General features: G+C 38.0%; 1 protein-coding gene across 9 annotated transcripts in view; it reads right to left on the bottom strand.

Moving 5' to 3' along the window:
- gab1 (GRB2-associated binding protein 1) overlaps nt 1-19,321 on the bottom strand; it is a 51,793-nt gene that overhangs the window by 31,237 nt on the left and 1,235 nt on the right. The window contains exon 1 of one of the 9 annotated variants that reach the window (XM_061057454.1): nt 5,397-5,573. The exons of 7 other annotated variants lie outside the window; for them this stretch is intronic. The gene's annotated coding sequence lies outside the window, so the exon portion shown is untranslated. Of the gene's footprint in view, nt 1-264; nt 408-5,396; nt 5,574-19,321 lie in introns of those variants that run through there. One more of the 9 variants, XM_061057448.1, reaches the window with a different exon arrangement.

Raw genomic sequence — 19,321 nt, 5'->3', positions numbered from 1 at the left:
ACACCAACAACCAAGGCATTCAGGTTATATAAGAATCATCACGCAACCTCATGTCATCAATATTTTTGCTGTACTATTGGCCCAAACCAGAATTCCATACAGACAAAGAATAACTGTTCAATGTTAGAGTGTGTCTCTGCAGAGAGTTACTAGGTAACATCTGTGAAATGCTGATAACAAAAGTAATCAATTAAACGGTTAAAAAACAAAATAGTGCTAAATGATAATGTCAATGGTTATTACAAAGCAATTCAAGACTTTTACCTGGTTCTGTATAGTCCAAGCTGTACGCTGATAAAAATGAGAAACATAGCGAGAGAGACAAGGTAAACAAGCTGCTGACCAACCACTGTTGTCGAGTGAGTCTGGCCGTTTTCCTGACTACCCTGCTGACTTCCCTCCCCTCCACTTTACTCTGTACAGTCTGCAACACCCTGCTCCAATAACCCCTGACCCACAGGAAGTAGACACAATGGACTGAAAATAACACACCACCACCCCCTGGCAACAACTGCCCACCCCAGCCCCCATTGCACACTGCCTCGACACTATACAGTACACCTACAATACGCTTGCCCAAGATAGGTGGGCAGAACCAAAAATAACAGCCACTGCTGAACAAGCCGTGCCCACATGCTTTAAAGTCTGCCATCCCACTTAAAATTTATGGCAAAGCTTGCGATTCACACCTGCACATACACATGTCCATTTACGAGACTTGACATTATAAAGACCTGAGATATTTTTGAAAGTAATTTTCATTAAGAGCCTGCAGAGGCACATCCATGCAGCTCTCAGAGAAGTAGAGGATTTCACACTACAGCAGGTTGTGGGTTGAGCGGCAGACTCATAACAGTCCCACTGCTTCCTGTAGGGGAACCATGGCAGGGTGAGATGGATGACTTCTCTATATTCAGTCCTCAAAAGCATCTGTGGGTGAGTGTGCAGCCTTTTGTGTGTTCATGAGTGAGTGTTTGTCTTATTTGCTAAAGGAGTCAAATTTAAACACATTTTCTTTATTCATTATAAACCCATAAAGCCACAAAAAGTTTAGTGTCTATAGGACACTAGGTGACTTGTTAATTCCATGTTAGTCCACTCTGCGTTTCTGTCCAACCCAATCTTTATCCATGCTGTGAGGAGCAGCAGTTTAATCCAATCAACCCAATGAAAATTATTCCAAATTAAATTTAGTGGCCAGTGAGAGGTTGCCTTAGAGATGATCTAATTAGCCCCTCTTTTGCTACAGTCAGTCCACTAAGAAATGGCTTAAGGTATGACACACACAGATAAGGAAATGGACTCAGATATTCACTTCTGTGTTGCCACCAGTGTTGTATTAAAAAAAGGAAAAGTGGTGCCTGTTTATTCAGCAAATCAGTAGAGAAAAAGATTTAAGTACAATTTTGGTGACTAGAGAACTAGTGAATGCTCTCATACATTCAGTGGCTACTGTATATTTTTTTGATTGGCTGTCATGATTGGGTCAGAAAGAAATACAACACACAACATCTTAGTTCTTGCATTAAACCTGAGCAGTTGAACATGCCGAGGCTTGTCAATATGAAGACACACCTCCTTTTTCAGCCAGTCGCCTGAAACTGGTACACACCTCCACTTTCTGTTGTCACATTCAGATGATACTGCCTCACTTTCAGTTGAAAGGGAATGTGCACGGTGTGAACATATACCTTGAAGGCTGTGCGCTGCATGTGTTCATGTGATTCCCACACAGTGATTCACATTAAGAGAAGAATGTGTGGAATCCCTTGTCCACATTCATTTGAAGCCACCAATACTGCTATCAGAGGTAGCAATGCAAAATATTTTTCCAACTCAACTATTACACAAAGGGGCCAAAAACAATGTCAGCAGAAAAATGTCCTCTCTTTAGCTGCGGGTTGGATTCTATGGGTGTGTGCCTGCTGGCATGCCTGGAGATATTTTCTAATACATTAGAAATCCAATACATACAACATTACTAGTAATTAGCTTACCTGCACTCACCATCATTTGAGCACACAGCTCCTCTTGAAAAGTTTTATATTCTAACTTTTACAGTCTGTGAAGCATTGGGTTACTCAACACATTCTAAAGACTCCAAAGAAGATATTTAAACATTTGTGCATTTTAACTTATGGCTATTTCATGTATGCATGAAGGCTAAAGGGTAGGTTTAGACCAACTGGTAACACTACATTAATCCTTTAACAATCCAGACTTTTCAGTCAACTACAACAGACAATCTTTCCAAAAAGCCATGACAATAGCATCCCTTTCTTTATATCCTATCATTTCTATGAGGCTGTTTACACCTAACACCTTGCATCAACATCCGTCCTGGGTGATCTTCTAGTAAGTGGATAATCTTAATGTCCTGTGGACAAATTGAGATCGGACAGCTAAGACCACAAATGGAGTTGGTCAGGCAAGCTTTTGTCCTCACTGGTTTGGTAGGGTAATGTGGTGGTCCATAATGCATCCTGGACAGCATTATGGACCACCCCCCTCAACTGGGAGAAAAATGCTGCCTCCTGTAGACTGTAAACAACAATGTATCAAGTCTTTTCAAACGGAAATGATTGTGCTTATTTGCATGTGAGGCAGGCAAGACATTTCTGATCTTAAGTACTCAATGGAGACACATTGTTAATGCAAAGTGTAAAGGACAATACTTAAAGGGATACTTCACCCGTTGAAACATGAATCTGTATTGACATTGGGTCATACATGTCGTAGAAATGTGAAATACATTTTGAAGTTGGTGCCTTCTTGGCCGTGAAAAGGCAGAAAGTGTCTTTTTGGCTCATGTTGATGAAAGACACCAAATCCTAGAATGCACAGGACTGCAGGCCACTCCCACTAAGGTCCTCTAATTCAGAATCAGAAATTCCCCAGAGGGAAATTCGATCGATACAGTTTCTCCAAAATATACAGTATAGCAGTAGAAATATAGTAATAAAAACATTTACAGACATATTTACTTCAACACATGAGGCCGTTTCCTCAACTGATTCAGTGATTTTTTCCAGAATTGATCTTGGAAATTCCTGGCAGAAAACAGACTCTATGTCTGTGTCCATAGGCAAACAGTGAGAGCACCGACACTACCAGTCCGCCCCAGCTCGTCCTCACCGCCGCCGACAGGCAGGCATCAAGTCTCTGCTGCTGAGCTGGCAGCGGCGGCAATATAGCAATATAGCCGCGAGACGGTTGCTGTCGACAGGTCGGTCTTGTGTCACGGAGCCCGGCTGGGCTTAACGCAACTGGGTGAAGTATCCCTTTAAGACACACACAACTGGAGCGTTACAATAAGATCTTTGGTAATAATGCTAAAAGTTCATACTGAGTGGAAAATGTAATAAAAATTAAAATAATTAAAAACATGATTTATTTTTCTAATTTCATACAGTATAACCAGTTATTGTCACATATGAATTGCCCAGGATGTTCAGGCATCAGTTGTTATTGACACTGATTTAATCATTTTAAGATGGACTGTTAAACCTAAAAGTAGTAGTTCAAAAAACACATTTGAACTGCTGTTTAAGGGTATTATTCATCCAAGTCACACAAAATATTACTTGTGTTTATATGGTCCAGTTTGTTCACTTCTTAGTAAGGTCTGTGTGGATTGTGATTCTGACTAAGCTTTTAATCTGATCATTAAGAGGAAACAGACTCTGCACAAACCCTGCTAATGACACTGATTGTAAACAAAAAGCAATCCAAATACGGTTCAAATAAGGAGTCTTCATCAAGGAATTAAGAGTAGTCAGAGAATGTAGGGGATTATCAAAGCACAAGTCATGGCAGATGAAAAATGTTCTATTACTGAAATATTTGAATATGTTTGAAATTCATAGTAATTGCTCCTCCAGCATGGGGACAATGCACTCAGTGGTTTGTGGTTGCAAGGGAAAATCCAGGTCACCTATTACTCTACTCTCTATGCTTAATGTTGTTCCCTACTCTGTAGAGTGTGTATCTCCATTATGTGTATTGTGCTTAATCTCTTTAATCTTTATTTTGTGCAAATTTTGTCTATACATCTCTGAACAAAATATATTTCTTTTTATATATTGTTTAGCTCATCAGTCAGTTAACCACTTCAATCTTAAAATCAAAAGGAAAATTCTGTCACATTAACTCATGAAAATCAGTACTAACTTTGATTAATAACCTTGATTGATTTTTAATTTGTCAAAAGACACAAGTGTCTTATGGATAGAACAAGTATTTGACTGTCTTCATGTAGATACTAAAATGAATCAGTGTTACTCCCAGATACATTTATACCACATTTACTAAGTCCCTTTACATAATCAATGGGAATCGCCACTGAAAATGATTCCCAGCCTCAATGTACTTAATAACCTGTGTTCATACAGTGCCCTATTCAATCAGCTCTTACTCTGAGGACAGTTTGTAAGTGCAGATGGCAGCCCACTCTCAGCCATGAGAAGCAAAGCTGTACTAGAGATAAAGACTGGCTCATCTGACTTCAGTATATGTAACTCCCCAAAACACAAGTTTATCACATTCCCACATTATCTCTTTGCTGTTTGGTCTTTCAGTTTTAATACTTTTTTTCCCAGATAAGCAGAAGGCTAAAATGTGGTATGCTTTGCTCCTCCAAAACCTTGAAAGTTAAATCCTGTGCATTCTTCCTTTTGATTGCCTTCCCTCTATCTTCTCCTGTTTTCATCCTATCTGCCTTTGCTTCTCCTGCCTTTCGCCAATCTGAGCACTTGCACCGAGTCACATGCACTTGTAAAAGCTGCATGGTTAGAATTCAACACATTCCTTTGGCATGGCAGACTTGGTTCACATGATCACGCTGTTCCTTGACCGCTGACGAGAGAGGCTTAAACAATTCTCCTTTCAGCCCCAATTGGCCTGCATACAGTGAAACACTGCAGTCCAGCCAAATATGTACACAGTTCAGAAAAAGAAGGAGCAAAGTGGAACATAGACTGTGGCATATATTCATTTTAAAGCAAGAATAAATCCCTTGTAACTAAATATGAAGCAGATTTCCCTTTCCCAAACCAGAACAGCAGGTGCATAGTGCATTACTTCATAAGTTATTATACAGGACAAAAATGGTTATCACTGTGAAAAAAATAGCCTTAAATCTCAGCTAAACTGCAATTGGCTTTCATACTGAACATCTGTGACTAAGACTGCTTGTTATATAACACTTGTGTTAGAAATTGTCTTCGCAACTTAGTACAATGTTTAGCAGCAGTGCACCAGGAAAACAAACCAAAGAATAAATATTATTCACAGACTCCAGAATTTATTTTGTATTAATCCATGAGAACACATGGGATCTTGTTCCTTAGACTTTTTCACAATTTGTAATTAAAAATCAGTTACAACAAATTACCAACCTTGAGCTCTGCTTGGATTTCAAACAATTAGTAGGTATTATCCAAAAGCCATGGACTAAGAAGCAAGTATGGTCAAAAGGTATTCCACTAGTTTCTCAGACACTCCCGCAAGACGTGTAAAAAGAAGAGCAGTGTGCCAGGAGAAAGTTCAGAGAAATGCCAAGAAGTAGATGGACAAGGAGAGGAGGTCCTCCAGACTCAAAGCTCCCAATCAGGCAGGAAACGAATGCTCACAGAGAGCAGTGGTCTCAGCTGCATCTCTGCGTCTCTATCGTTGCATGTTTTTGTGTGTGCATGTGTATGTGTGTGAGCATGTGCACGAGTTCAACAACGTCCTCTGGCTTGAAGCCAGGCCAAAGATATTGGGCAGCACCATAGAAACTCTAATGCAATCACAGACAGTAGCCACAGAAGGGCTGTTGGTGAATCATAGAGACATCCATCTTTTTCAATCCATTTATGTTTCTTTCAATGATTCCTACTCCAAAACCCAGAGAGAAACTGATGTTTGAAACCTAGTAAGAAGACATTTCACCATGATTAGAAACCGACTTTTTTTATTGAAGGCCTGTCTGAGTCACGGTACCTTGGGAAATTACACAGGCAAGTACCAATATTTCACATCTAGTCTCCAGGCTGACACCCCAACACCCCCTGTCTAACTCAGCAAGTCCTCAGGCTGGGACAAACATGCACACAGATTGGTGCACAGAGCAAGAGTAAAGGGGGGGGGGGGGACTACCATGACAGCAGTAGGCTATATTAAGGGGCTGCAGACACAGCGGCTGGGGTCAGATCACACAGCACCACATAACTAAAGTGCCAGCTGCATCTGTGTCCGTGTGTGTTTGTATGTGTATGTGGAGGGGAAATGACAGGTGAACCTTTGGAGTTAAATGTGAACAGATACAGTCGCGCATATTTCAATCTTCAAAAGCCACATTCAAACCTGGTTATTCTAAATATCCAATATTTCAAAGCACTAAACCTCTCCAAGAGCTTAAATTAATCAGATAAATATAACAAAAGCTCATAGGAAAAGTATATTTTTTGTGAATTTGTGAATGCAAACAGAAAAAAACAAATCTAAAAATCTGTGCAACCTCTCATGTACCATTTTCTTCTAAGGTACACAAGTACTATTTTTTTTCACAGTGGCATATTTCTTCTTAATATCTTTGACATTTGAAAAAGTAAATTCCATCTAAAAAGTAGACTACCTCACAATGAGGAAGTTTTTTAAAGGCTTGGATCACAAGACCTCTGGTGAAACAGCTTCTCTTTTCAGCCTTGATTGAAATTAACCAAACCCTTCCCAGTTCATGTGTTCTAGCCTTGAGCCAAGGTTAAGGTTAAAGTCAAAATATAACATTTGATTTAAAGTGTCAGAAGTGTCTTTATCATTCTTAACAATACAGTAAGGCTTTGTAGATACAAATGGGATACACAGTAAAAAAAAAAAAAAGCGAATCAACATTATTCACAGAATTAGTAACTGGCTTTCTTGATATTTTTTAATAACATAAAAAAATAAGTTTAAAGCTTAAGTGATTATTCACTTGATACAGTAGTCAATAGGAAGCTAATACTTAGACATAAAACTTAATTCATATCTCTGCTTTTTTTTAATTTTTTATCTCTACACCAAAAGTCTGTGTGTGTTTTTATGAGATATGTTAATTTAATTAAGGATGCTTAATGTTATATTGATATGCAATGTAGCTGATGTCTTAAAGTCATTATGACCAGCTACTGAGTAACTGTTGGTCTCAGTGTGAAGTGAGTTTAGGGGGCCTCCTGTTGGTGAGGAGTGGGCTATCAGACACAGTCATGATCAATTCTTATGACTTCCTGAAGCCCATCAATTGCCACATGTACACCTCAGCTCCTGCTGAACAGGTGTGTTCAGAAATCTAAAGTGACAACGGTCGCTGTGGTGACAAAGTTTGATGTATAAATGGTACTGATGGTCTTTTAAAGAGAGTGTGCGTCATGAGTGGGCATTCAAGGTATACAATTCTTCAGTGAGTCATGTTCGTAAATGAGTCACAGTGTCATCTTTTGTGTCTCAAGATATGTACCACCCCCAGAAACACAGCATAGTATAGTATATAGCCTAGATACAGAAAAATCTGACTCCGGGTCCCTTTCCTTTACATCGTCCAGAACAATGGAGATGAAGAGAATGATAGATGAAACAATTTGCAATAGAAAAATAAAGATTCAAGAAACAAAAAAGGACAAAAAATGCAGAAAAGATAAAGAAAATAGGGAGAAAGTATAGGACCCCTCCTACTCTCTTTCCCCCAACCATCTGGTAGCCATCAGCGCCTCACACAGGAAGGGGCGGCTGTGCCTTGCTGGGGCGCCAGGGAGCGGCTCCTCTTCCCTCCCTGGTGCTGCAGAAACAACAATCGGCCAGTGCATTGCATTGCAGAGCAGTGCAGTGCAGAATAGCCCATCCTAGCATAAGCAGAGCCGTCAGCAGCAGCTAAGGACCAGACGCTCACACCCCAGCAGACCAGCAAAGAGGAGCACAGTGCAACCTCACATTCCTGCTGTGTATGCCTGCCAAGAAGCACTGGGAACGGAAAGAGAGGCAAAGAACAGAGAGCTGCTCTCACTGGAGACTGCCTAATGCCACTGCTTTGAGAAGCACTCAGTCTTTCTCATCCCGTTTCGCTCTCTGTACAACGATGACATAGTTATTGATTGCCTTTGTGGTGTGTCCCAGCATGCACGTCACTGCATACATATTCATGGTAATACACCGTAAGCCTTGAATAGGTTTCCCCTGCATTAAAAAAATTCTGGGAATGCACATTATCATAAATTTGGCAAAACTTCTGTCTTTTTTTTCCAGAAAGACACCCACATCAATCTGATGGGAACACAGACCTCTGCAGCCTTTTTTGGTGTAATCATTTTTGGCCATCTGTGCTCTTCTACTAGTCCTATCCTATATCCAGAACAAACTATTACCAGAGCTGCAAGGAGCACTTAACAGTCCCTCGCACCTTTTTGCATGTCGTTTTAGTGCAGCATTTATCAGACACCAAAAGGTCAATAGGGCCTTGATCTTTTATGTTTCAGACACAAAATTAACCAAGAGATTAATGTCCTGCAAGGCTTACAGTTTCTTACTGGTTGGTGTTGCTATGACAAAACTGCTTAATTGTCCTATAGGTATGTGTGGAATGTATATCAAACATGTAAAGTTAAGTTTGGACCCACTAGCTTTGAGTTAACGCTAAAGTGTTGAACATATCACACATGATCATCACCCAGCACTACACACCCGAGTAATGACCCTGCATAATAACTGAGTGATATTATGAATGAAAAATGTAGTTAATGAGGAATTAAATATAACTGTGTCAGTTATAATAAACGACAAAGTGGTGAGTTTGGCTTCAGTGTGACATAAACAAACACTAGTAACACTAGTGGTCTGCAATATTCGCTGACCATTTGAATATTTTTCCCTTTTTTATCTGTATAAAGATCACCAATCACAATTATAGACTACTTTAATCTAATGTACAGTCTGCAGCAACAAATGACACATTTAATTCTATGAAGACTGTTAATGAGATTATTTACATTTGTAGCTAATATTGTGAAATGAAATATTAATGATAATTGTGAAATCTGGATTATTCCTGACTATAATTGGGATGTCAATGTCCATAATTGTCGCATCCCTAGTACCGGCATCAAGCTTGGGCCCCAATTACACTCTGAAATAGAAAGCAGCTTTATGACAGATTAAGTTTACTGCCTGTTCTTGTGACGGCTGAAACATGAATGATATTTTAAGTAAGTGAGACTTCTAAGAAAAGAAAAAAATCTTAAAATGAGTCATATGAAAGAGTGTAGAGAACCATCTTGAACAATTCCAAGCAATAGAAGGAACACATGAAGGTTTTTTTTGTTTTTGGATCTTCTTGGCAAGTAGTTGAGAGGCTTGTGTCATCTGCTTTTAATAATAGCTTCACTTGAAAACTGTTCGACTTGGCAATGTGACAAGTAGCACAAAAGACTCCTTTTAATGTTCCAGGGAATATGACTCCATAAGAAAACACTGATCATAATCTGCTCTCAAACCTTCAAGAGAGCTGACTGTAAACAGCTGCGACGCACAAAGAGACACATCTTTTTACAAAATGCTCCAGTTCAGCCTTGACCTACCAATTGACCATTTTGGTGTTAGTATACAGTGATGACGTGTTTTGATGGCAGAATCAATCTGGTGGCAGAAAGTAAATTAGCAGTAGCTTGTTGCTAATTCACATAAGAAAGTTATGGACCCTCTGGAAGCCTTCTCAAGTTGTTTTAATTGTTGACAGCTTACCCTTAGCAATGAGGGGAGGTTTCCCGACCTGTACCCACTCTGTGTGTCTGTGGGTCAAGGATCCAACTAAATGGCCAAAGTAACAGTGGCCCGACATCTTATACCTTGTGGAGAATCTCAGCGTCTATCTTGTTGCATACAACTTTAGCTTTTTCTGGATTTCTTAGAAGTTTTTTGTGTACTTAAGACCGACTTGCGGCCCAGCCAGCAAACAGCATAAAACACAGCTATACAAGACATGGGCGATCATATTATGTAATTAATTGTTTAATGTTTGCTTCTCTAAATTTCTCTCCCCTTGCGTCACCTGTTTTTCTGCCACCACAATGTGCACACAACTTCTGTGGGGTTGTTGATAAATCAGTGGTAAAACAGGGGTTGACATTCAGTTAAATTTGCCACTGGCCCATGATCACTGGCCCGACCATTGTAACCACCGGCCCAGGAACATTACTTTAATTGAATTTAATTAAATGTACAACTTTTTCTAATTCTTTGAGTTCCTCTCATATTATATATTCTGTATTTTATCCTTATATTTATTTACCATGCTGGTAACGGTCTGGTAGCCTACTTCATCAAGTTGATATTAATATGAAGTCCTCCCCACTTCTAGATGTTCACTTTAGGAGCTCTCTTAAGGGCTAAGATGCTTTTTGAAAAACTTTTCTCTTTACCAGCATCTAGTCTTAAATCTGAGGAGAAATTCTTAGAAAATGTCAAGATTCTAAGAATTTTCTTAAAATGTTGTATCTAGGAACAAGACTTTGTACTAAGGAAGCAAAGTTAATATGGCTCCTTATCTTTCTAGCCTACTCAACATACTTGTCCACATATGTCTGTATTTATCAGCAGACTAAATGTTTAGCTGCAACTCTAGCTGTCTGCCTCTGTGGCCAGAACTATTCTCCCTTCTGGTTTCATGCTCAGCCTTCAAATTAATGTATAATTGTGCCTGATGAACACTGAAATATATTTAAAAACAGAGACAATACAATACAAATACAATAGATGAGATTATAATTATGAAATGATGCAGAAAATGCAAAAATTGGTGCAGAACAATTTGTGCAAATGCCCGAAAAGAAATGTTTAGTGTAAAAAATGTTCTGTAGGAGACCTCCAGGGGGAGACCTCCAGGGGGAGACCTCCAGACCCCAGTTTGGCTGATGGTGCCAACTATTAAATGGTAAATATTTCATGCATTAACCAACAGATTGTTGCTGAAGACTAAGATATTTAATAGACTTAACTTAAAGCACAGTAATGTGCATTAAAAAAAGATGGGGTAATAAGTTTGCTGGTTTTATGTCAGTGACTTACAAATTAATCTTAACAATCAATATGAAAAATAATTGTTATAAAATTGTAATGCTGCCATAAAAAAATGTGATACTATTCTCTTAACATTTCACCACCACTCATATGGCGTAATTGTGACATCTACTCCAAATGTATCTTTTCGACAAAAATATTTTGTTGCTTCAGTACTAAAGTTAAATATGACTTTGAATAGAACATTCAGAATGTTTGACTCTTTTTTTACCTTTTGGAAATGTTAGTGGCTTCATTATGATGTAACAGTATGAATATAAATAAAAAACAAATGCAATAAGATTGTTGAAAACTATCATCCTGTGGATGTCTCCATCAATTTACAGCTGAAAACAAAATCAGAAACTTCTTTGCAAACTTAATTTTGACCTTTGGTTGCATTCATCTGTCTTTAAACAAAGACCTCAGTGTAAACAGTAGTAAAGCTCTTCATTGAGAAGCCAGAGCTCAACGATACTCTTACACTTTGAAACAGTCAATAGATGTGTGTTGGAAAAAACATCACTTTACTTCACTAAGAAAAGCAGTTCTATTGCTCAAGAACCTGCATGGAGGGGTCCAGTTTATATGACAAAGAGCAGAGGTTTTTTATGTTTCATTTTGTGCATCCAAAGCTATCTGTTGTTCCAATGCAGATGATCAAAACAGCAAACTGGTGACCAAAGGGCAACAGACGCATAAATCATTAAGCATAGTTGACAGAAATCAAATCGTTCATCCCAAGATACAATCAGATATCCAAATTAGATCAATTTTTTTATGTATTTTAAACTGGAAAGCCCATTTGAATTATCATTTACAATTCCATGCACAGGCTTATTTCAGACACATCTTCTTGTACTGGCTGTTTTCTTTTTGTGGCCCTGTTTTCTTTTGTGATGCAATAAGATAATTTCAGGCTTACTACACTCTACAAATATCCGGGAGAAAATGTGGACAATGTTCACTTCTATTGTGTTTTTTTAAACAAATGCCTAAACAAAGATTTCAACAACTGAAAAACAACTTAGTGTGTTGACTCAAGGCTCTGCTGAGTAGACAAGCGGTTATAAATACAGCTTCAGATCTCATTGTTATACTTTTGTGAGTCGTTACCAATTTGGCTACTATGCAACTGATACACTACTGTATGTATTACAAAATGACAATGGTCTGTGTCTGGGACAAAAGTGGCCTAGTAAGGATGACTATTGTAGTAGCACATATATTAATATTTAATGTTTATTTGTTTGTAATGGATATTGAATAATTAATGCCACATGCAATCCATTTTCAAGCTGTGGCAGATCACACAACAGTAGTCTGCTAGCTCAAAATGGAGAGCTGCGGCTGTCAGGACATGGTCCAATAAATGTCTCTTTTTATTTTTATTTTTTTGTTAGCCTACTAGTTTAATGCTGCACAAGTCCCCCACTGTTGTGTCCTGTCCGGGCAGCTTGTTTGTTTGTTTCTTCAAGCATGTGGGGAGGGGGGTTAACAGAAAGTGAGTGTTTGTTCTCTGTTCCACTTGCTAAGCAGATTAAATGAATCCTCTACTTAATCAAACCTTTGTTCTGGTTTGACAGGGTTTTTACATTTGTTGTGCACATATGTCTTGATACTTTGTAAAGGACAATTGTTTGGAGTCAGCCACAGACAGACGTAATGGCTAATAGCAACAGTGGTGTATACTGTAAATGCATTTCCCCCAGCTGAGAGGACTCAAGACTGGTTTGGAGTTTATCCTCAGTCTCCCTTTACAGCCATCAGAGGAGGACCTTAAGGGTTCAATATTTTCCTTCTTCCGGTCCACCCAGCAGCTTTTTGCTTTAGCACTGAGGCCCTATTAAGGGTTGGACAAAGTGTATAACAAAATGCATATCTGTTTCCAGGCCAGTGGACAACAATAATTATAGAAATTAATATAGTAATGTGCAGGCGGGGAAGAGAGGACTGTGAATATGGCCAGCTAAATAGGCAGAGCTCAGCCAAGCTACATCCTTTAAAAAACATATTTCACTGACATTCTGCATCCCATACTGACAATAAACTTCAATTATATCTTTTTTTTTTAAAGAAAATACTTATTAAAAACTGTGCACTTTACATAAACAGTACCTAACTATTTAAATAGCTAACATAAAATAATATAAAATTGCTAATAAGTAGGAGAACAGCCATGGGATGAAACAGAGGAATATCACTGTTATAACAGTGTTGCAGTGCTTAAGCCACAGCTCTTAAAGCAGCTGGTTGTCACTTGCGAACAGATAGTAACAGCAACAATGGGTCTAGGGACACCCCTTATGTCATATGACTTCAGTTATGGCAGCATATTTCTGCCAGCAAAACTAAAAGACAAAACATTGCTCAGTTTCAGCTCATTGGCATGCTATAACATATGAGCAATTTCCTGGCATTAGTTTTACTTATTTCAACCAACAATTGTGCTCTTTAAACAAGAAAGTCGTCCAAATGTTCAATACTTTTCCATGCCACATGTTTTCAAACAATACATTCTCTGTTATTTTGATGATCAGTAGTTTTAAAAAAGTGCAGAAGCTTTTAAAGAACACTACAGCTCTTCAGTTGTACTTTTAACCAAACGCTGGCACGAGCAAAGATAGAGAGCACTGTCTAAATTGCAAAAATACATTGGATATGAATACAGTACCAACACTACCAACGTATTTGTGCAACTTAGACATAGTATGCAGGAGCTTTTCATCTATTTTGGGTTGTTAAACATGAGAAATTACCAAATAGTGGGTGCCTAGGACTTCTTTTGATGTTGCCATGGTATAGAAATAGTTATTGATATTGATTGATTTATACTAGTATTATATCTAAGTTTAAAATGCTGGTATTGTTACAACACTACAAGAAAGTTATGTCTTATAACAACATATCAAGTTATCTGTTATTGAATAAAACTGGATGATCAATCAAATAAAAACATTTTTCTCTTCAGAATTAAAAATATTTTCATAAACTGATATGTTTCTTTAACAAGAAATATTGGCAATGTCAAACAAGCTAGAATAGAGGCTAAAGTCATTTCACCACTGAAGGGTCACAATCTATCCTTTGCTGCTTTCAGGGCCCACTAATCACTGCATGTATGCTGCATCTATAATACCTCTCCTGTGGGCATGTGGGGTCATTGGTTAGAGGTTGTTTGAACAGGTTAAGGTGAAGAGGTCACAGGTCTCTCATACGGCTGACATAGGTAGACAGATTAAGATTATAAACTGTATGTTAAGATATACATGTGTGGGGAGGTGGTGAATATGTGGCTCTGAATGTTATTAAATTTGCTACATACAATTAATAGCCACAAAGCCTCTTGAGGTATTGTACGAGGTCAAGAAGGTTGGGCTAGTTTTAGACACAAACACTTTGACTTGGTGCTGATGAGAGAGAGGAACGTTGAACCTGATGCACATTCATCCCTTCTGTTATTAAGAGAGCCATTATGAGTATTTGTAGCTTTCAATCACGTGTCTGGTGCGGAGGCCTGGAAGGCAAAAAGAGCTTAGGAAAGTGGCGGCCACCATTGAACACTGTGCATCAGGAGCTTGATTAATTTCCATCTCAGTTTGAAACTATACATTTTAACATCAACAGACAACCACAGACAAACTGAGACATCAAGATTAACTGTAAGTTTGGGGTACTTGCAACTTGCGACACTATTTCAAGTGCTAAAAACCGCAAAGTCCTTCCGCAGAACTTCACCAACTTCACAGCTTTATGTATTTTCAATGTGGCTGGATCTATATGCTGTAGTTTGGGAAGTAAAGGGCAATAAATCACTTATTATCAAACATAGGTGAGGACTAATTAGCTCACATTAGCTAGTTTACGTTTATTTTAATTTGTGTCAGGATCAATGTCACTTTCAGTCAGTATTCTGGGGCAGTAGTGTTAGTTAAAAGACATAATATTTTATGGCAGGATTAGGAGAAGTCTGTTCTTTTGTTCCGTCAAGTGATAGTGGAGCGTCTAATAACAATAAACAAGAGAAGTACTCCCCGCCCATTCTACCTCCTAGGTAGAGCACTTCATTTCATAGTCATCCTGCACTCTCTCTCTCTCTTCACATGTCCAGTATATCTTCAGCTGTCCTGCCCAAATAAAAGCAAAAGCCCCCAAAAATAATTGATCTTTGTCTTCAGATAGAAAATCTGATTTTGGAAGGTGCTCTTTCTTAACAGAAGTTCTCTGAAAACAACCTCACACCTCCATTCCTGAACTTCCTTAGGTCACCGAGATAACATGCTGCAGATGTCGTCAAGATACCAGTTTACAAGCTGTTCCTTGGAAGACGTTTTTTTTTTAACAAGTTGACTCCCATAGATATTTCACAAGAAATGAAAGTGGAAAAGGAGAAGCAGATTGAAACTGCAGTGTCAATGACATTGAAAAGCCACAGAGAATTTTGTTATGATCAAATCTGTCTGGGGAAACATCCTATAAAAGCAATGCTGGTAAGACACCTCCAATGCTGCTCTGAAATGAGACATCAATAGCCAGGAAGTGTCGAGAATTTTTCTGATGTTTTCTCTTTATTGAGAAGTCAATAATGATTATGGAAGAATCAAAATCAAATGTCTCTCTAGTGCTCTTGCAAAAGGGAAATAAGATATTATACAAAATCAATTGTTTATGTTTTGTTTTATACTCATGCTTTGATCCATCACTAGTAACTCTCATAGTTATTTGACATAAGCTTTAAATTACCAACATTTGGGGGGGTTTCGAAAATTGCCTTTACGCAGAGTTTATTTGAAAAGACGCAACAATTTCTATGTAAGCCCTGCTCAAACAAAGGTAAGATAACTGAACAGCTTTCACCTTTGTGTTCCAGCGATCAGCAGCGGAACCTGTATGGTCAAACTTTGCCCTGAGTTGTTAATCAGTTGAGAAGGGCCCCGGCTCCTAGTCTACTACTGCTAAGTCTGGAAAAGAGGATAATAATATTTATCTGTATTTGGTGGCCTGTTCACTTACTATTACAACAACATATTTTGTTATTATTATTATTATTATTATTATTATTATTAATGTTTTCATCAAAACAATCATTAAAACTAGCAACTAATGCTTACAATAACCACACAAGTGTTATACTTTTTCAAGATGGATGCAGAGAAGGTTATTTTGTCATTACAACACTATTTGCTTATCTGTTTGCATACGATACACAACTGTCCTCCAGTTTTACATAAAGCCTTGTTGAGAATGTGAGCAGGTTGAAAACTGTTCATTTACTACAGCCTGATAAAAATGAAAGGGGCACAGACCCTGGATTACTGTATGTGTGGTTAAATACCAGTATGACATCAAGTTACCAAAATAGACAGAAGAGTCAAATTGAACAATGAGTTGTCACACATTTTCATCTACTCTAATTCCAACAGAGTTTCGATTTTTAATTTTATGGAGCCCATTTTTTTCCACTGATACGTATGTCAGTAACTCTTGAATAACTTAATAACTTGCATAAAAGGTTTACGGCATTTGTTTTAATACTTTATCAGTTTTGAAAAGATCTGGTTATATGCACATCATGTAGGTGCAGGGCAAAGAAGATATGTCTGCACACTTAGTGATCATTTGGTGAAATGATCGGCTGAAGAAGATCTCTGGTCAAAACGTTGAGCTTTAATAAAAACTTTATCTGGCATTTCAGCAGGTGTGCGGGCATATCTTCTTGTTCTTTTGAATATGTTATCAGTTGTTATGCAAGAATCTTATCTTACTTTAATTTCACTTTCAGAGCGGTCCATCCACATGTGATGGAGACACAAAAAGTACAGCACAAATCTGAATAATCTTAAATTAGTGTTACCCTCTGTTTTTGATGGAGGCCATGATGCCAATTTACAGTGTTACTGGGACAGTATTATGATGACATGTTTAATTTTCCTTGGCAACTTTATGGTCACAAAAGCATTTTTAAAAAACTGAGTCAGAATAAGTTCTCTGCAGAAAGGACCTTCTGGTCACTACCTTCTCCTTCCTGAGAGCAGCAAAATAGTTCAAATACATTCTCTAATTGCTTCTTCTCTTAAATGTAAGGGATCCCAGGTGAATGCAGGTAACTAACACTAAAGATGGGAAACTATAGCGGTCTTAGTCTCCAGAGAGATTATTGAGAGTCAGTGATTCAGTCTGTGTTCCAGTCACATAAGGAAAGCATCATCTGATAAAACCACAATATTTTAATATGGCTGATATCCAGACCAATAATCACAAGCCATCTTAACTGAGCAAACAGACCAAATCATGTGATAGCCACCACAACAGTGTTAAAACCAACCCCATGCATAGACCCTCAGGTGTTTAAAAGTGTAAGGTTTATCAAATAAAACAAGTCATCATATTGTTTAAATACCAGAACAATTCCTAAAATCAGCACTCAAATTCTCCCACTAATCTTTGCAGCCTATACCAATAATGACAGATGGAGGTTTAAAAACACCTGATAATTTGTATACGTGTGTATTACCAACCTGCCAAAGGACTACAGATAGAAATTAGCCTATAGCTACAATCTAGCATGTTTACACATTTATGCATGGTGAGGGTTTTTTTTCACATAACATTTTTGTAGTTCTGTAGTTTTCTTTTGAAGATTCCAACATGACAATTACAAAAATGATTGAAATGTTCTCACTAACAGGATTGGGGCTTTTGTGAAGCCAAAATAAAGTAAAGTTTTTCCTTTGTAGTCATTTGTTTTTCATTTTTGGGCTTGTAATAGCTGATAAGTAATTCTCAATGAAATCCTAATAAAGCTTCTAGAACAAAAGACCACTGTTTTTCATTAGAAAAGCTGTAAACGAAATCAAGAGTCCAAAAATCCTTCAGAAAACTATCATCAAGAGCAGTTCCCATGCTCCTCAGAAATCATTGAGATGCCCCTCTGGCTATTCTAAACTTTTTGGTCCAGAAATTAGTTACAAAACTGGAGCAGCTATAGCTGCCATATCCCCATAAGAACAATTAAGCCCTGTGCCAGCTTTCTGTTTACTGAGAGAGAACAATTCCAGGTCACTACAGCTAAAACTTTGCTTTCGAGGTCATCTCAAGTAATAAAGAAGTAAGATCCTCCAATGGTGGGTTTGTTAAGATCTCAGCACTGAATACAGTACATCATCATAGTGACATCTGACAGCAAAAATGTCAAAATCTTAGCAATTATGTTCAAGTCCTATGTCAGTGTTGTGAAAAACTATATAAGTCATACTAGGGCTGGGCGATATGGACCAAAACTCATATCTTGATATTGATTAGCGGAATGAGGATATTCGATATGTATTTTATTAACAGTGAAAACACACTATCTGTTTGTGAATTTAAAAAGTAATATTATAAAATAAAAATGTTCCTTAAATACAATAAAAGAGAGAGAGAGGAGGAGCAGGGTTAGAAGGGAGAGACAGGCAGTCATCATCAGTGAGATGAGAAAAAGGTGACCTGGCACCTCTATAACGTTATTTTAATGCAACATAAACTATATCAATATTATCTTACCCTATATCTTGTTTGAAAATATATCGATATATCTTAAAAACTCGATATATTTCCCAGCCCTAAACCAGACACTTTTTGTAGTGAACAAAGATTTCATCCTCATCCCCATCACATCAGATACTATTCTGTTATCATTCAGACACAGCGCTGTAAAAACCTCTTTGTGGCTAGATTTTCTTGTACTCCTTTTTGAATAAAGACTTCACCAGACCTGTGGTTTCTGCAAAACCAACCCTCCTCTCAGGTTGCGGGTCTTGTAATTCAAACATCAATAACAGAGATATTCACTGATCTACAAGGAACGCATGTAGACATGACAGCTCCACTCATGTGCTACAGAAGTTATTTGTCGTTGCAGTAGAACTGTTTCTGCCAAAATGCACAACAAATTAGCAGATAAAACCCACATTGAAAAAACAGATAATTCACAGCTAATGCGATGGCCATGATATCATGGCCAAGAAAGATACATGTCTTCATCATGCATGAGAGGAATGAGCAATTAATCTGTTTAAGGCAGTAAACATTAATAGTTGCTCTTACAAAAAACAACTTTTCCAGCACTTCATTATGCATGTCTGACAACTTTCAACAAATACTTTGAATTGTACAGGAATGGGGTCATCCTTTGATGTTGCCAATCCCGCAGATGTTTTGTAAATCATTTAACCCGGGTCGTGACCATCCACCACCTCTGACACAGTGAGTTCTTCTG

This window comes from Labrus mixtus, chromosome 2 (assembly GCF_963584025.1).
Source record: "Labrus mixtus chromosome 2, fLabMix1.1, whole genome shotgun sequence".
In the NCBI taxonomy this organism is placed as follows: domain Eukaryota; kingdom Metazoa; phylum Chordata; class Actinopteri; order Labriformes; family Labridae; genus Labrus; species Labrus mixtus.
The sequence above is the reverse complement of the archived record's forward strand: the minus strand, read 5'-3'. Positions and strand labels throughout refer to the sequence as shown.